Source organism: Dermacentor albipictus, chromosome 2 (assembly GCF_038994185.2).
Source record: "Dermacentor albipictus isolate Rhodes 1998 colony chromosome 2, USDA_Dalb.pri_finalv2, whole genome shotgun sequence".
In the NCBI taxonomy this organism is placed as follows: Eukaryota; Metazoa; Arthropoda; class Arachnida; order Ixodida; family Ixodidae; genus Dermacentor; species Dermacentor albipictus.
The window spans coordinates 180,161,419-180,176,853 of NC_091822.1; the positions used below are offsets into that span (position 1 = coordinate 180,161,419).

A 15,435-nucleotide genomic window follows, 5' to 3' on the forward strand; every position below is an offset into this window, starting at 1 on the left:
CTACATGTACCCGCAGTAATATGGCGCTGGCGAGTAAGCTTCAGCGTCGGCCAGTCCTGTTCAAAATGATGAGAATGTACTACCTTCGAATCAGATGGTCGTCGGCGCAGTGCCCGGCGCCCGGAGCACGTCTCGTAATTTACATTTGAATGTGTCGTTTTGTTTTTGCGAAAAGATACGCATTGCTGTTTGCTCCGTTGAACCAACTGCCCGCCTCAGATCCAGCCCAACGGCGATGTCTTAGACATGTGGTCGTTGAAGTCGCGGTAACGAACCGTCATGTGCTTCTTTTAAACGAGTGCCACTATTACTGCTAAACACATGAGATTACCTGTATCCATTCCTCTTGCTGTTATCCTGAACGTGAGCAAAACAGAAAACAAGCTAAGATGCAATTAAATGCAAGCACAAGGAAGTGTAGAGGACACGCGCCTGTGATGTATGTGTGTAAGAACATGCCCAGCAAGAAACTGTTAATGAAGAGGGTGCTTGTTTCTTTCTCATTTTTTTCACACACTGCAGTGACTGGCTAAAAAAAAAACACCATCGTGATTTTCACACCCGCCTTTTTCTTCTGTCTTCCTTTTAAATCGATGCTTTCTTTGCCTAACCTATAGCCTGACGGAGCCTAAGTTGACTTGCTTGTATTATCGCTCTACGCACTCGCCGCATGCAGTGCGATAATCGCCCTAGAAATAGCGCTTGTGTAAAACAAACCCAGATTGACCAGCCCATATATCTAGGTTTTTTGCGAAAGTCGCCATGAAATTCTACTTTATTATTATTCTTTTTGAAATCGTAAAGCTATTCTGCAATGCTATGATGCTCGTGTTATTTCGATTAGGTTTAAAGGGCCAATTTTCACCACATAGGTGTAGGTCGAGCGGGCTAAGCTCAAGCTATATTACGCATTTGCGCAAATTTAGTTGCGCGAAAGATTTTAATTGGCGATTGCCTCGATTAAACAAATGCTTTCATTTTCTGCTCGCCAAAGTTGATCCGCATTTCGTAAAGAGGTACCCTGCCTGCGTTTCGTAATTCGGCAGTAAAGGCGACGTGCATAGCGAACGCAGTTCCATGACACTTAGTTGCGTGAACAAATTGTTTCGCGAGTCAAAATCTATAGGTTTCCCTGTATTTTTCCGACGTTAAACCTCGACGTGCTTCAAGGTCACAATGTTTGAGACGGGGGCGAAATTATGAAGTGATTTCTGAAAAAGTGCTTATCGGACCATTGTCCAAAAAGCGAGTTGTGCAACTCTTTTTTGAATTAGTACATGGAACTGCTTTCATGTTATAGCTGTACCGGTGCCTGGGTAGCTTCAGTCGTTGCATACAAAAGCACAACCATATGGCCACACTCAAACCTCACGTCTTCTCTTTCGCTTTGTTTTTCCTCTTTCTCCCTGCTTCAAAGTATCGAGCATGAATTTTTTTTTTCGCCAATGCACGCTTCCGGAACCGCAGGTTGCAGACAACTTGCCTTAGTCACGTACTCCTAAATGGAAGGTCACTATTCAGCAACCTTCTTTTTATGAGGCCCGCCTCACGCGAGTCTCAGAAAGGTTACGGGCACCTGGTAGGAGGCCCTTTTCTATGTGGCACCTTATGCGGTTCTGATTGATAAGGGCGCTAAAATTGAGCACTTCTGTCATGCGTACAAGTTGCAAGGCAAACGTACAGTATACGACACTTCATGTTATCAAACAAAGCTTACTTTATTCGAAAAACTTCACAGACAAACACAAAATATTGCCACTGACCCCGCGGGCTGTTGTGTTCAGCTTCAAGGACATTTCTCTTTTGTTCTTAAACAACATACAACATAAAATGTCGCTCTCATCTATCATACAAATAACAACGAGACAATTATTTCAAACGTAATCAAAGTGCCAAGACAAACATATTTATACATGCGTGCAGTTAAATGGAACTCTTTCTACGAGCAAAAGAATTATCTTGGGTGAAAATCGTAGAAGTAACTGCAGTCATTGACATAAAGAGTCGTATTCTATGGTACAATGCGATCGGTATAAAGCACAAATAACATACTGAAGGACTGGTCGATCCGGCTGACACAAATAGGTGTAACACGTGCTTGTAACCGCAGACGCTTGTCAAGCAGTGTGCATGCTTATAACTTGACTAGAGATTAGAACATGCTTCACTATGGAAAATGAGGCGATCCACTGCACACGGTGCACCGAAAAGAAAAGAAAACAAGGTTTAAGGTATGGATATCCACACGCTATGCGAGAAACACGAACGTCAAGGTAAGTTCATCTTCGAAACAAACTGCGTGTACTTTGATCATACTCATGCGCCGAACGCGCTAAAAAAGCAGAAGGTGAACACGAAAAATGACACGAGACAGTGGAAGGAGACAAGTCGTGTCTCCTTCCACTGTCCCTTGTCGTTCGCGCAGTTCACTTTGTCGCAAAGATGACGACCCTGCCCAACTAGCATCTCTAAAAAGCAGAAGCGCGCCTTCATTACGACGACACCCTCGAACAGAGACAACATGTTTGATGTCTGCGCTCAGAGGCTGTCCTCCCATAGATATCTGTTCGTGTCCTTATTTTCTTTTTTTTCTTTATTCACCCACGTGGTCCTTAACTAAGCGGTTCTTTTAATTTCATCACACCTCCCTTACAAGGTGGACGCTAACTGTTTTAGTTAGGTACACTGCTATGGTACTGAACTCAGGGCTTAAGAGTCATGTCAGAAAGGCATTCCTAATACTTCCTAGAAAGCTGCGGACTGCGCATTCCTCTCAGAAAGTGGCACATCAAATCATGTCGTATTATGCACCACTGACAGCCCAACAGAGACTAACACTTTACGAAGAAATAAACGGGACACGTTACGCTTAAGTAAAACCGCGTCTCTTTCTTAATTGTCGAGCGTTCGCCTTTGTTTCGCTGCATCTCGTTGATAATTGTCAACTAGCCCAATGTTTCGTCATAAGCATCTGGTGTACAATTGCATAACAAATCTCAAAGTACGCCAGAAACAAGTGATACAATGGTGCTAAGTCGTTTCATCTCGAGAAAGTGCCACTTATAGTCATGCCAGCGGTCTTCACTATTGATTCAAGCATGAATCTAGTGCTACCTCGACGCTTGAATATTGACGATGTGCTGTCCTGAGCGTTAACTAGTCCGTTAGACTGCTCATGATCGCTGAGCACGTGAAGCTTCTTAAACGCCTCCACGGTATATGGAGGCTTCCACTGGCTGATAATTTTGATGCCCACTAGAGAATCAAGCTGAAGGCTCATGTGACACTTCCTCGCAGAAGGCCTAACGCCTCCAATATTCAGGCTGCAGCATGCAGGCTTGCCAATAAAGCAAAACATAGCAATTCTCAAACACGTAGTCATGGCAGAACACATGAAACTAGAACAGATTTCACCAGACATATAATTGGACACATGTAACTTGCAAAAACAATAACAAATGGTTTCCTGCTTGTTAAACCGCACATATCAGCCAAGCTCCGTCAACATCAACCTTTCTTTACAGACATTGACAGCAGTGATCAAAAACTGGCGATTCCTCACCCAGAGTGAGTACAGAACGCACATAGAGAACAATGCACCTATAACACTGCGACATACAACGTACACAAACAAGCTTGAAAAAAAAATACAAAGAAGAAAGGAAGGTGCGAATATGCTATGTGTACAATGACAACAAAACAAGATTCACTCAATGGTGTTTAAATACAACGTGGAAAGCGACAGACCACTGTTCCCAATTCACAGTTCTACGAGTACACTGCTACATGACATTGTCCGCTATACACACAGCCTCTTTTCTATAGCGCTGTACATGTGGCTGTAAATATATAAACAACGGTTTTGTACAAAGAACCAAAACTCACGCCAGGTTATGAAAGGTCCTTAATGGCGACCCATTCTCCATACAACATGCTTTTTCGACGATACTTCGATGACAGAGACGAGATTTTCATTTTTCTTGGGATATGCAGGGGCTTGCTTTTCTCGCAAATGCGATTCTTCGCTGCTTTCTTCTTCTTTTTTAACTCTGATAAGCTCGCGGTGAAAACGCTTTTCGTAAGAGTAATGTAATTTAGGATTCCCACGCCCTAGCTTCTCAGATGTTTAATGCAACTGATCTTCATAGGCAGGCGTAGTATCGTTTTTAATGTATTCTTGTATTAACTCTTGTTGGTCGGGTGTCTGACTGGTCGTCATCTGCCGCACAGAAATTTAGCTTTATAAGCTCAATCCATCATCGTCGCAACGTTGTCTGCCAATGCGTTAGTGCATTTTGAGGGTCGGGTGTTGAAATTTGTGCTTTCGTATGAGTTCGTTTGTTTTGCCTTTGATATACAGGGCTTGTAACAAGACGTAGATATAAATGCACTGATTTGAAATCCCGTTAAGTAGCAAAATTTCAAGTCCTTGCCATCCTTGTTATTGAAGGTCGCTTGTAGACTTTGGTGTAGGAAAACTGAATGGTCTTAAAGGCTTTCTACTGTAAGCCCCTGTAATGCTAAGTATTGACGCCGTCTTACTGCGCTTTGGCTGTACAACGAATTAACATGTTACATCATGAAAAAGTGTAAACATTGCTGTGCCTACAGCTGTTTCAAGACGTCATCCGCGTTACCATTGAATGTCGATCGCTGCTGCTGGCTTAAAATGTTTGTTAAATACTTGCCGGTGAGCGGAGCACTGCGTCCTGTGTGCGCAAAAGGCAGCGCAGAAACGCAACAACGAGCAAGCTGATCACTGCTTTCGGTACACGCCGCCAAGCCACCATGGTAAACTCGAAAAATGTCACTGGTACAGATGGCTGATGTCAACAAAATGTCTTCATTAACATACTTACCCTGTTGGAGCTGGCGCTATCTAAAGGGAAATGCAGAATACTTATATAAAGAACACAGTGTACACGTAGTTTCTTTGTGTTTGATTAATTTGACTAGTAGATGTTGATATGAAAAAAAAAATGCGCCGTCACTCAGTGCAGCCGTAAGGAATGTAGGATTCGCAAGCTAGGTACAGGAAACAATTTTGTTGTGTTTGTCATTCGTGTCAAATTTTGGGGGGCTCGACTATTGGATAAATGAGCACTAGCTGCACAAAAAAAACTCCACATCCAAGTGTTTGAAGACGTAAGCTTTCAACTTCTTTGACGCGAGACTTAGCTCATACCATTTGTCATTGTTGATATGTACAGATTTCAAGTGCATCATGAACCGAACTAAGCATGGAAACGTATCATCAAACCTTTGAACTGCTCATAAAGGGCGCAGAAACAGATACGAAAAACAAACTGAGAACAGCAACACCATTAACCACATAGTACATCTGTGTGAAATATCTCGACAACTGAACGACATCCGTGTCAAAGCGCTCTCAACAAGATCACAACTCCTCGTAGGCACCCTTATCGCAACAGGAAGGTTCGCGCTTATCTACGACCGTGCCACGGCGGCACTGATTACATGTATGCTCAAATAAAACCGACAGCATCTGCCTCTCGCAAGCATAATTGCGCGCATGCTTCCGTACCTAGCTTGTGTATTCCATAACAGCAACAGCCTTGGCAAACGAAGACATCGTGATCGTTCGTTGCCGTAAACATGGGCTAAACGACAGCCATTCGCTTTGAAAGGATGATGCAACAGCATCACATCTATGTCGCAACAAAGAGTGGTCATAGTGACGCCTAGTTACTATGACATCGCGCTCACTAACGTCCGGTCTAAGTCAGAGCGCACGCTTAGACTAGTGCAACTTTGCTAGTGGTCACGCAACAACTTGGCAGCTTTCTTGTGGCAGAAGTCAAGCAATTAGTCAGCTTTTGCGAGCTGTGTCTTTTCAGCACTTTAAGTTGTCCGCCGGTAGCAAAAAATTACGCTCAGTTGAAGACAGAAAAGTGGTTTTATACCGACAAGGCTATAGCTATAGCGGAAGAACAAGCACACAAAAAGACACACCGGGCAGACACAATTCCGGGTGTGTCAAATGTTCTCTTGTGTCATTGTGGTTTTTATGCGAAGCATATTACGAGGGCTCAACCCAGCTCCTCAGGCGCGGCGGTGACCATGAAATCACGTGACACCGTGACGTCACGACAGAGGAGAAGTGGCTTTGGCTCAACTCTTGCAAGACGGGCTGGGTGGGAATCGAACCAGGGTCTCCGGAGTGTGGGACGGAGACGCTACCACTGAGCCACGAGTACAACGCTTCAAAGCGGTACAAAAGCGCCTCTAGTGAATGCGGTGTTGCCTTAGAAACGCGCTGTTTCTAAGGCGTGCGTCTCTTGCTCAGGCGCACATTTCGTTGCCGCGCCGAACGCTGCTTTGCTCGACGCTCACCGCGTCCAATGCGGGGCGCGTAGTCGCTGCCCTGTAGCCCATTGTCTTACACCCCTTGGCGGGTCGACGGGAACGCTGTCGCGTTCCACTCTTGAAGGCGAAGAAGTAATGCATGAGTTGTTTCTTCGTCTAGCCGAACCAAATATAGCCAAGCAACAGCAGTTCACCAGGCTAAACAGTGGTTCAACAACTAAAATAAAGGCTAGTATGCTTCGCATCCTGGGCTTAACCTTACCTAAGCCACAGCCATTTTTTTGAGCTACAACTCGCCCTGACATGATGAACAAACGAACCTGCATTGTAAGCATTGTTCACTTTATAACGCTACTTCGCGGCTAGCACTTAAGCTGGAAATATTAACGCTACTCCATTAAGAATCAGAACCAGCGATTCATAAATGTAGCACATAGATACAATGAGTGGTAGCCTAGAGCTCATTACTCAATTTTAGCTCACTACTTGAGCTCGTTACTTATTATTCAATCCATTCGCCAATAATGTGCACGGGTAGGCAAACGTAGCCGTACTACGCTTGAAGATGGATATATCTGGCAGCCTGGAAATCTGTCAGTTACGTTCGTCCAGCCACGTCTGTTGAAGCAAATCATATCGCCCAACTTTAGCAGCTATGAAGCTTATCTTACATTCCAGGCGTCATAAGGAACAAAGCATGGCTCTGGAGTGAAAGCGTGTTTTTGGGCGACTTCGTGCAATGTCACGCGTAAGAACAGGGACGCTGTCCCGCACGCACACACTGTCCTTCAAAATCTCACCACGGCGCGCGCCAGTGCACATTTATCCAAATGTATAACTTCTTGACACGCGTTACACTTTCTTTTCGCTTGCTCAGTACTTTTCAGCAATGTTTCTACTTCCCACGCCTTTCTATCAACCGTCGTTAATTGTGTGCAGCATAAGCCACGCAATAGTCACTTGCAAGCGTTTTATGCACGAGGCTGTGTATATCGCATGTTTTAGTAAACTGACAAACTGTGAACAATGTTGGACTATTCGAAAAGCAGATGCCATCTTTCAGACCAATACTCGCTAAACGAGGCGAGAAGAAATATGAAGGCTTTTGTGGCTGGCAGTTGTCCTGCAAGATCTTCGTTTGTCAAGGCTCAAGCTTTTGTAAAAATGACATGACCGCTGCCGTGGCACTGATGCCGTTTCGTCACAGGTGTGCCTCTATCTCTCTTTATGGCGATTTAACTGCTCGTTTTCACACTTCGATGCCCATACACGCGCGTATATATAGTATGGCTGTATAAACGCGTGGTAAGCACGTGAGCTCTCCGTACACGATAACAAAACAACAGGTACACACAGCACAAAAAGCAACAAGTACTTATGTACACCACGGAAAGCAGAGTCGCGAGGCACATTCTTACACGTTAACTCTAAACACTGAATGTGAGGATGGTTGCCAACTGCGTTCTCGCTTTGCCTTTGACGTACGCATCTTCGAATACGCTATCCGCTATGTACACGAAAATAAAGCCTAGAAAGCATGACGTGCTCAGTTTTTCGTCTTTCGATAGGCTGTACCGCTTGCATGTAAGGGAAAAGCTCGGAGGGGTCCCGATGTCGCGTAGCCTGGAGACTGGGACCCAAGAAATGCTGACCTTAAGTGTGCTTGCGTAGGTGCGGCAGACTCTTTCACTTTCATTACGTCGTGTCGTGGCCTGCAAAACAAGAAGAGGCATGAAAAAGAAAAGGAATGGTTAGAAATTCAACCACGCTTTTAACAGACCCTGCATTATATTAAGTAGGCCATGCAAAGCGCCTAGTACGCTACGAGCCTTCAGTACCAAACCCCTTATAAAATTACCTCATTTTATGATTTGCGACATGCCGTGAGGCTCAGTAGAAAAGATCAAGCATGCCTTCGCAACATCAGGTTCAACGGGGCATACGTTAACTATACTTCAAATGCGAACTTTATAGACGGGTTCCGTAAGCATAAGATAAATGCCTACAATTGCTATTGAATCAATATATGCGCTTCATATGTTATAAAGTTGTAGTGCCGGGTAGGAGATTGTCGGTTTGATTAGTGAATTCGGCAGTCGAATTTAAGTTTTGCAAGGAAACTTTTGGGGCGCACGTTAAAAGAGAGAGAGAGAGAGAGAGAGAGAGAGAGAGAGAGCGATGAATGAGGTGCGAAAGGCAGGGAGATTAACCGGAAGATATCCAGATTGCTACCCTGCACTGGGGAAGGGGGGACAGACAAATAAACGTACACACACAGACATACACACAGGTAGCATTGTCAGCCATTCCGATGGGACAAGCAAATGAATTCGCAAAAGATACTCCAAGCCACAGTCGGCAGAGAACAGTTGTCTCGATTCGGGATAGTCCAGATGGAATGCGTAGAACGAGGGATGGATCTAGGCGGTGCAATCTTGTATGCTGGAAACTAGGCGCGTTCCACATGGATCGTGTGGCATCGCGCTCGAGTATGCGAAGCTTTTTTGCTGCATCGGTTCTTGACAGTGGGGTGGGTTCCTTCACGGCATTTTCGTGAGTCCTCCTAGTAGCTTCATCGGCATGTTCTTTGCCCATGATACCGCAGTGGTCTGGGAGCCACTTAAAGAAATCAATCAGTCCAGCAGAGTGCGTACAGGTAATTGACAGACTTTCTTTCTTTGCGGAATAAACACGAAAGTGCAAGTGATAAAGAGACGATGACAACTCAAGTAACCCAATTCTCCGGCATGCTCATGACTGTTACACAGTTAGAAAAGACTGTTGTTTCTCGAAAGGCGGAAGAGAAGAAATGCTGACACATGGTTCATATCTCACATGTTCAGCTAAAGGTTCATATACGTATGCGCGGGATGTCAATGAAGTTGTCAACGACAATTCAGAGAATCCGCTTCTGATAACCTGCCGTAGACAACACAGCGGTGCGCCTGCTGGGGCATTTACTCTCGTGGATGCAACTGCCGCCCCTACTTCTCTCCGTCTACGCACTTTCCACAACAGCAGCTTTATTTTACGGCCTGTTAAGGACAGCGAGTATTGTGTGTTTAAGCGCTACTGTCCTAAAGCTCCAGCGAGCAAAAAGTAAAAAAAAAGAAAAACACGGCGGCTTAGTGTTGCGCAGTGCACTACCCTGTTCCATGCGTAAGTTCCCAATTCCAGTGTTCGCTCACAGGCCAGTTCGGCGGACTCAAATATTACGAAATTGTTCGCAGGTCTCTTAAGCGCACTCGCTGAAAAGAAAGCGCGGCGGAAGTCTTCGACCGAACGCGCACAGGTTTTTGCAACACTTAAGCACGTGCGGGCACAGAAGAAAAAAAGAGACAGCACGGCCTACGGATGCTGCAGCGACGTTTCGGATCAGCGTACACACTTTCGCCGGAGCAAGCGGAACGCGACGCCACGGACATCAGACACGCCGGCGCGCGCGTACAAAACGGCGGCGAGCGAGAAAGAAGCCCGGGCGTCTCCACCGTGTACAGCTGGCCGGCAAGGTATAGCCGGCCGCTCGCTGACAGAGTGGGACGACAGGGTCACCCCGTGACCGCGGACGCTGAGGCCGGCGTGTCTGCGCTCCCCGCGCGAGTGTAAGTAACGTGCGCGAGCACGAGCCACCACGCGCGCGCGCGTTCACACGCGTGTGTGCGTGCGCGTGTGTGTGCGTGCGTGCATGAGTGCGCGCGATTTCGGTGCCGCGCCGAGCACGACGGGCCGCCGAAACCCATTAACCCCGAAAAGGCGAACGAGACGACCCGCCCCGGCACGAACTGCGCGCGTTGGGCTAGCTTTGCCGCGTTGCTCTCTTAATAACGATGGATTTAAACGGTATACAGATTGTGTCTGTAGACTTCGGAGAAATTATGTTACCTCTACCTATAGGCTTGTCATTTCGGTCACGTGCAGTGTGGTCATACATTCTAAGCGTACAGGGTTTCCGTCTGTTTCACCTGGTCTAGTTGTCGATGGGCTTCCAAACAGCGTGCTTGTAGAAAGTCGGCCGGCAGTAAGTGACTGAAAGTGTAAGATCAAATGGATGTCTACGGATTTTCTGTGGACTTACACGGTAAACCGTCTTTAGACTTTATATAAATTGTCTAAATAACGTCTTATGGGTGCTTTGCTCGCTATGTGGACAGAAAAGCTCGATGGGGTTCGTTATCATTGTCGAACACGCGCTGACACTAGAGTTAAGCTAGTTGCCACAGATACAGCAAACAAAGCACTATGATGCTGTGAAACCATCTCTGAAAAGAGAACGTTCTCGCACGGCGTCACGAACTCCCGACGACGATTATCAGGGATTTAGCGTCGCAAGAGACGTAAAATGGCAATAGAAAGGTAGTCAAGTTAACCTGGATAGTAATTGGGAATTGGAAAGTTAAAGAGGGGAGTTAGACGAACCGAAATGGAGTAGGGCTATTATTATTTGGAAACGAGGTTATACTGCCATAGAAAAGCACAAATAAAGAAGACGCGACAAGGCACGTTTTTTGCATTCCACCCTCACCTGAATGTGGCCTTCGCAGGTAGTCGAACCCGTGGCGTCGCCCTCCTCAACATAAGCCCGTATCAACTGAGCGCCTGTCACTTACCACCTGTGCGGTAGGCAGTAGCCAGCGCACCCTGAGATAGTTCTTGGAGGGCGACGGTTGCAGTTGCCTGCAACGTTCCAATGCTCAACCATGGATACGATGTTCGGGCACAGGCGTTAATCGCTGCTACTTGTTGAACGCGCCCATTTACTGAGCTCCGGAATTGGGCAGCATGATAATGTCCTCTTATTGGTGACATGTTTCAGCTTCTCGCATAGCCGATCGTTCGCGCTGACTACGCGTCGTGTCAACGGTAGCACGCCCGTGTCTTTGCTTTGCAAAGTCACGGGCTCAGTCTGGTTAACCTCTCTGCCTTTCCTTCTTCCCTTCTCTCTCTCTCTCTCTCTCTCTCTCTTGCACGGAAACAAATGGGCGTTACAGTTCTACTACGTGAACGTCGAGCTCTTGCTATTCGGTGACAAAAAAAGAAGAACGCGGCTTCCTGTCACTTTCAAGATCAGCAGGACTTCTTGTTATAAACTGGCGTATTCTCCCACGATACCGGTTCCAATTTAGATGAAGATGCTATACACCGGGGACCCCCTTTGCGCCTGCGCACTTTTTCCTCTTTCCTGGTTCACACTCTTTCCCCGTTCTCCTTTCCTCCGTATTACGCCACACCGCCGGAAGCGCAGGGGTCAGGTTGCGCAGCAGCTAGCGCTCGACGGTGTGTCTCCCTCTCCCTCAAAGTCGTACGTTACATGGCGGCGGCTGCGGCCGTCACTTGGTGCGCGCTGGCACGTGACCATGCCAGGCCCACCCGAGACAGTTCGCATGTAGCCCGTGCTTGTAAAAGCGCGTGGCAGCTTTCACGCTGTAATGTTAGGTGACGCGAACGGTAGCGAAACCATCTCTGTGCGACTACGCGCACGATTAAGATAAAGGAGGTCGCGGGGAGACGGAGAACAACAATGGCTGATCAAGAGAATCGTCAACATGGAGTCTAATTGTCTTCGCGGGAGACTTGACGTACACGTATGCCTCTTTGTGAAAACGTTGACTCGAGGCTAAGGCCCCTGTTGATAACCTACGCGTACAACAGTTACTTATTGTACGTAACGGTCAAAGAAGCCTTGCGTAACACTAGCTTAAGAACTTAAGATTAAGAGGTTGCGAAAAGGAAGAGAGAACAAGCCATTTGGGTAAATTAGGAAAGGTTGACTGCAGGTCGAACTCCTCTAGTGTGCTGCACTCTGAATTAAATGCAGGGTTTTTATGCGCCAAAACCCCGATCTGACAGTGACGCCCGCCGTAGCGGTGGATTCCGGAGAAATTTTGACCACCTGGGGTTCTTTAACGTTCACCTAAATTTAGCTGCACGTGTGTCTTTGCATTTGGCCCCAATCGAAATGCGGCAGCCGTACGGTCGGGACCGAACCCGCAACCTCGAGCGCAGCAGCGCAATGGCTAGCCACTAAGCTTCCGCGGCGGGCGTGCTATACTTCCTACGGAGTGACGTGCAGGAAATGATCGGTATATGAGGGGAAACTATGAGGGCACTTCTAGGGCAGCGCTCACGATAACCTATCCATTCATTACCTTTTTCTGCAAGGGAATTTCCGTGCACAGGCATTTGGAAATTCTGTCCCCATTGTACTATAGAACACAGTCACCGTGGTTGAGAAACGAAACCTGCAACCTATTGTTTATCCGTACAACCTCAAAAATCGGCTCGGCGACGCGTCCTCCTCGATAGTGAAATGTCTGCGTGCAGATTGAGCTGCACGAATGAAAAACAAGACACCGAAACTACATAAGAGTGCGCCAGGCGTATATGTGTGAGATACCGCATTTGAATGGGCGAAACTCACTCTTATCTTCACACCGTTCAAAGAGTCGAACGTAATTCGTTATTGATGTTTCGGCAAGTAACATAGTAAGCGAACATAGTAATTAGTTCATGGACAGGTAAATCGGTCGTAGCTTGAGTACAAGACACGCTTCCAAATCTCTGTCGCTTCAAACAACGTCAGTGACTCTGCGTTACAACACCGTATTTGTAAGCAGGCGCTTCCTAACCTGGATTCAGGAGTCGTCAATATACGCGTGACCCATATCGGTAAATAAGAGCAACCGAAATAGTCATGCAGCCTTCAATAAGCAAATTTAATATTTAGTGGTATACTTCTTAAAGAAATCCACGTCGACGGCCACAACAAATTTATTTTCGACCTCTCGGCAAGAGACCAACCTTATATACATAAAAATAATTCGGAAGTATAAATGAGAGAACTTAAACACAAAAAGAAAGGTTCCACATGTGTTAGTCAGCCGTCACTATTGGTGTTCAAGTGTGAGGTTTCTCTGTTAGATTCGGGTTGAGCGCACGCGCGTGTCTTTTTTTACTAATCATAGCTAATCATACTAATCATAACAGCAACGAGGCGGTATACGTAGACGCGGCTCCATATGGAGGAGGGAGAAGCGCACACGCGATAGCGGTTGTAGACCGCTCGGGTAAGTGCCTCGCGAGCGCCACGGTGACCACGGCACACACGGAGGCGGCCGAAGAAGCCGCGATAGCCCTAGCACTCGTCGCGGTGCCGAACGCTGCGATCGTGATCAGCGACTCGCAGGCGGCAATCCGCGGCTTCGCGCGCGGTCGTGTCTCGCGGGAAGCGGCCCGCATACTCCAAATTTCTGACGACGGCGACTCGTCATCGCCCTCGCAACGTCAAAATTCTACGGTCTTCCTCCTATGGACCCCGGCACATACCGATGTTCCGCTCGCGGGCAACGAGGCGGCCCACGCCACGGCTCGAGGTCTCACACGCCGAGCCGTCGCTGATTATGTGGCCGCCTCCGCCCCCGAGAGCGGGGCATCGGATCTGCCGGATCGGGACACTACAACAGAAACACAACAAGAAGCACACTGGGCGTGGGGCGATCGCCTAACCACGTTCAGAGACCTCACCCAACACTACAGACTCGAAAGACGCACATTCCCGCCACCGCACGACAAATTGAACAGGAACGAGGCCGTAACGTTACGCTTGCTCCAAACACACACCTACCCTAGCCCCGCTATCTTACACCACTGCTATCCGCGTTTATATTCAACAGACCTGTGTAAAACATGCGGACAGAGAGCAACGTTGCGACACATGCTCTGGGAGTGTGCCGGCAACAACGGCAATCAGACCAGCTCCGTTAGCAACGCGTCCATAATCGCGGCCGTTGCCAGGGTGGGAGAAGGCTCGAGCTCGCTTCTTCCCGACGCCGCCCCGGATGCGGGAGCCGCCGGGGACCTTCTCCGTAGGCGTCGCCGCCGCTGGGAGGCGGCTATCAGAAGTTCAGAACTGGCAGACCAGCTCTGGGCCGTCCGGCAAGCCGAAGATGCCGCTCGAGTCCAAGGACTTCGAGCCGTCACCTGAGGCCACCACAGCAAGCACAACCGGACTATTCTTTATTAAAGTTTCTTCTTCTTCTTCTAATCATAGCTATACCCGCTTCACGTGTCACCGTTGTGCAAATGACTTCAACTACTCAATATAAGGTTCTATAGGGTAAGCGTATGCTTTTACGCCATTTTTTTGCTGAGGACGTTTGTTTGCAAATCACGTGATACCCACCGTTTACATATGTATATATATATTTTTTAGTTTTTCAGTAAACTTCCAGTTGCCAATTCAGCTCCGTGTTTGTCTTCTCGCTTCGTCCTTGTCCTATGCGCTGCCGCTAATCATGGCCCAACTAGCCGCTCTTCTAGGCATCCCCTTTAAACTGTGCCGCGCTTTGAAGCATTTTCGAAGCAATACAGTGACCTCTTTTGTTCCGTTGCTATAACGGTGACGCAAAGCCGATAAAGTCAGCACGCTATAGAAGTCCTGCGCTTTGCACATTTCTGTAGCTTCTAAGCCCCTTTACGTGAGTGCGGGTATCCTGCGATGACCACGATCTTGTTAAATCGCCGCGAGCGAAATGCCGTTTCGATCGGACAGTTAGCTTCTTGATGACCTGCATCGGCTTGCGCAGAATATCGCGCTGATCGGACCTCGATGTTCTTCCTCTGGCCATTTCCTTGTTTTATGGGACCGCATGCTGGCAATCGTGCCCGCGGGCAATGTTTTCTCCTTGAGGAGTCGTTCTGTACCTGCGTTAGCCCTTTGTTACGCGTTTGTTTCACGCCAGTCCAGGGCGTTGTTGCTTTGAGGGCGGGGACACCCCACAGTCTGCGTGGGGTTGTGAGCACCCGAATGGTGGTCACGTGAAAGATACCAAATTAGTTATCACACTTATTTTGCGAGCAGCAGGACATACAGATGCATTGAAAGTCTCATCGGAAAAGGCATGCCTGATAATCAGCTGTATCATCGACAGAAAGTATACTGAAGGTAACAAAAAGACAACAGCAAGATATTACAGATGGAAAAATTATAAATAACGAAAACATTTCACGATTGATTTCTTTTGTTGTTGTTGTCGTTGGCTGAGATTTTGGTACAGCGGTCTTTTCAGTAGTTATATCTTCCATACTGTTGCAGTTAGGAGAAAAAAAACA

At 47.3% G+C, this 15,435-nt stretch overlaps 2 protein-coding genes across 7 annotated transcripts in view; one reads left to right on the forward strand and one right to left on the reverse strand.

Moving 5' to 3' along the window:
• The window catches only part of LOC135919314 (immunoglobulin domain-containing protein oig-4-like), a 380,763-nt gene that overhangs the window by 66,749 nt on the left and 298,579 nt on the right, over positions 1-15,435 (forward strand). The gene's annotated exons all lie outside the window — the stretch shown is intronic.
• The window catches only part of Nep3 (Neprilysin 3), a 185,285-nt gene continuing 171,549 nt past the window's right edge, over positions 1,700-15,435 (reverse strand). For all 6 annotated transcript variants that reach the window (XM_070534531.1, XM_070534529.1, XM_070534526.1 and 3 more), the window contains one exon: positions 1,700-8,039. The gene's annotated coding sequence lies outside the window, so the exon portion shown is untranslated. The remainder of the gene's footprint in view (positions 8,040-15,435) is intronic.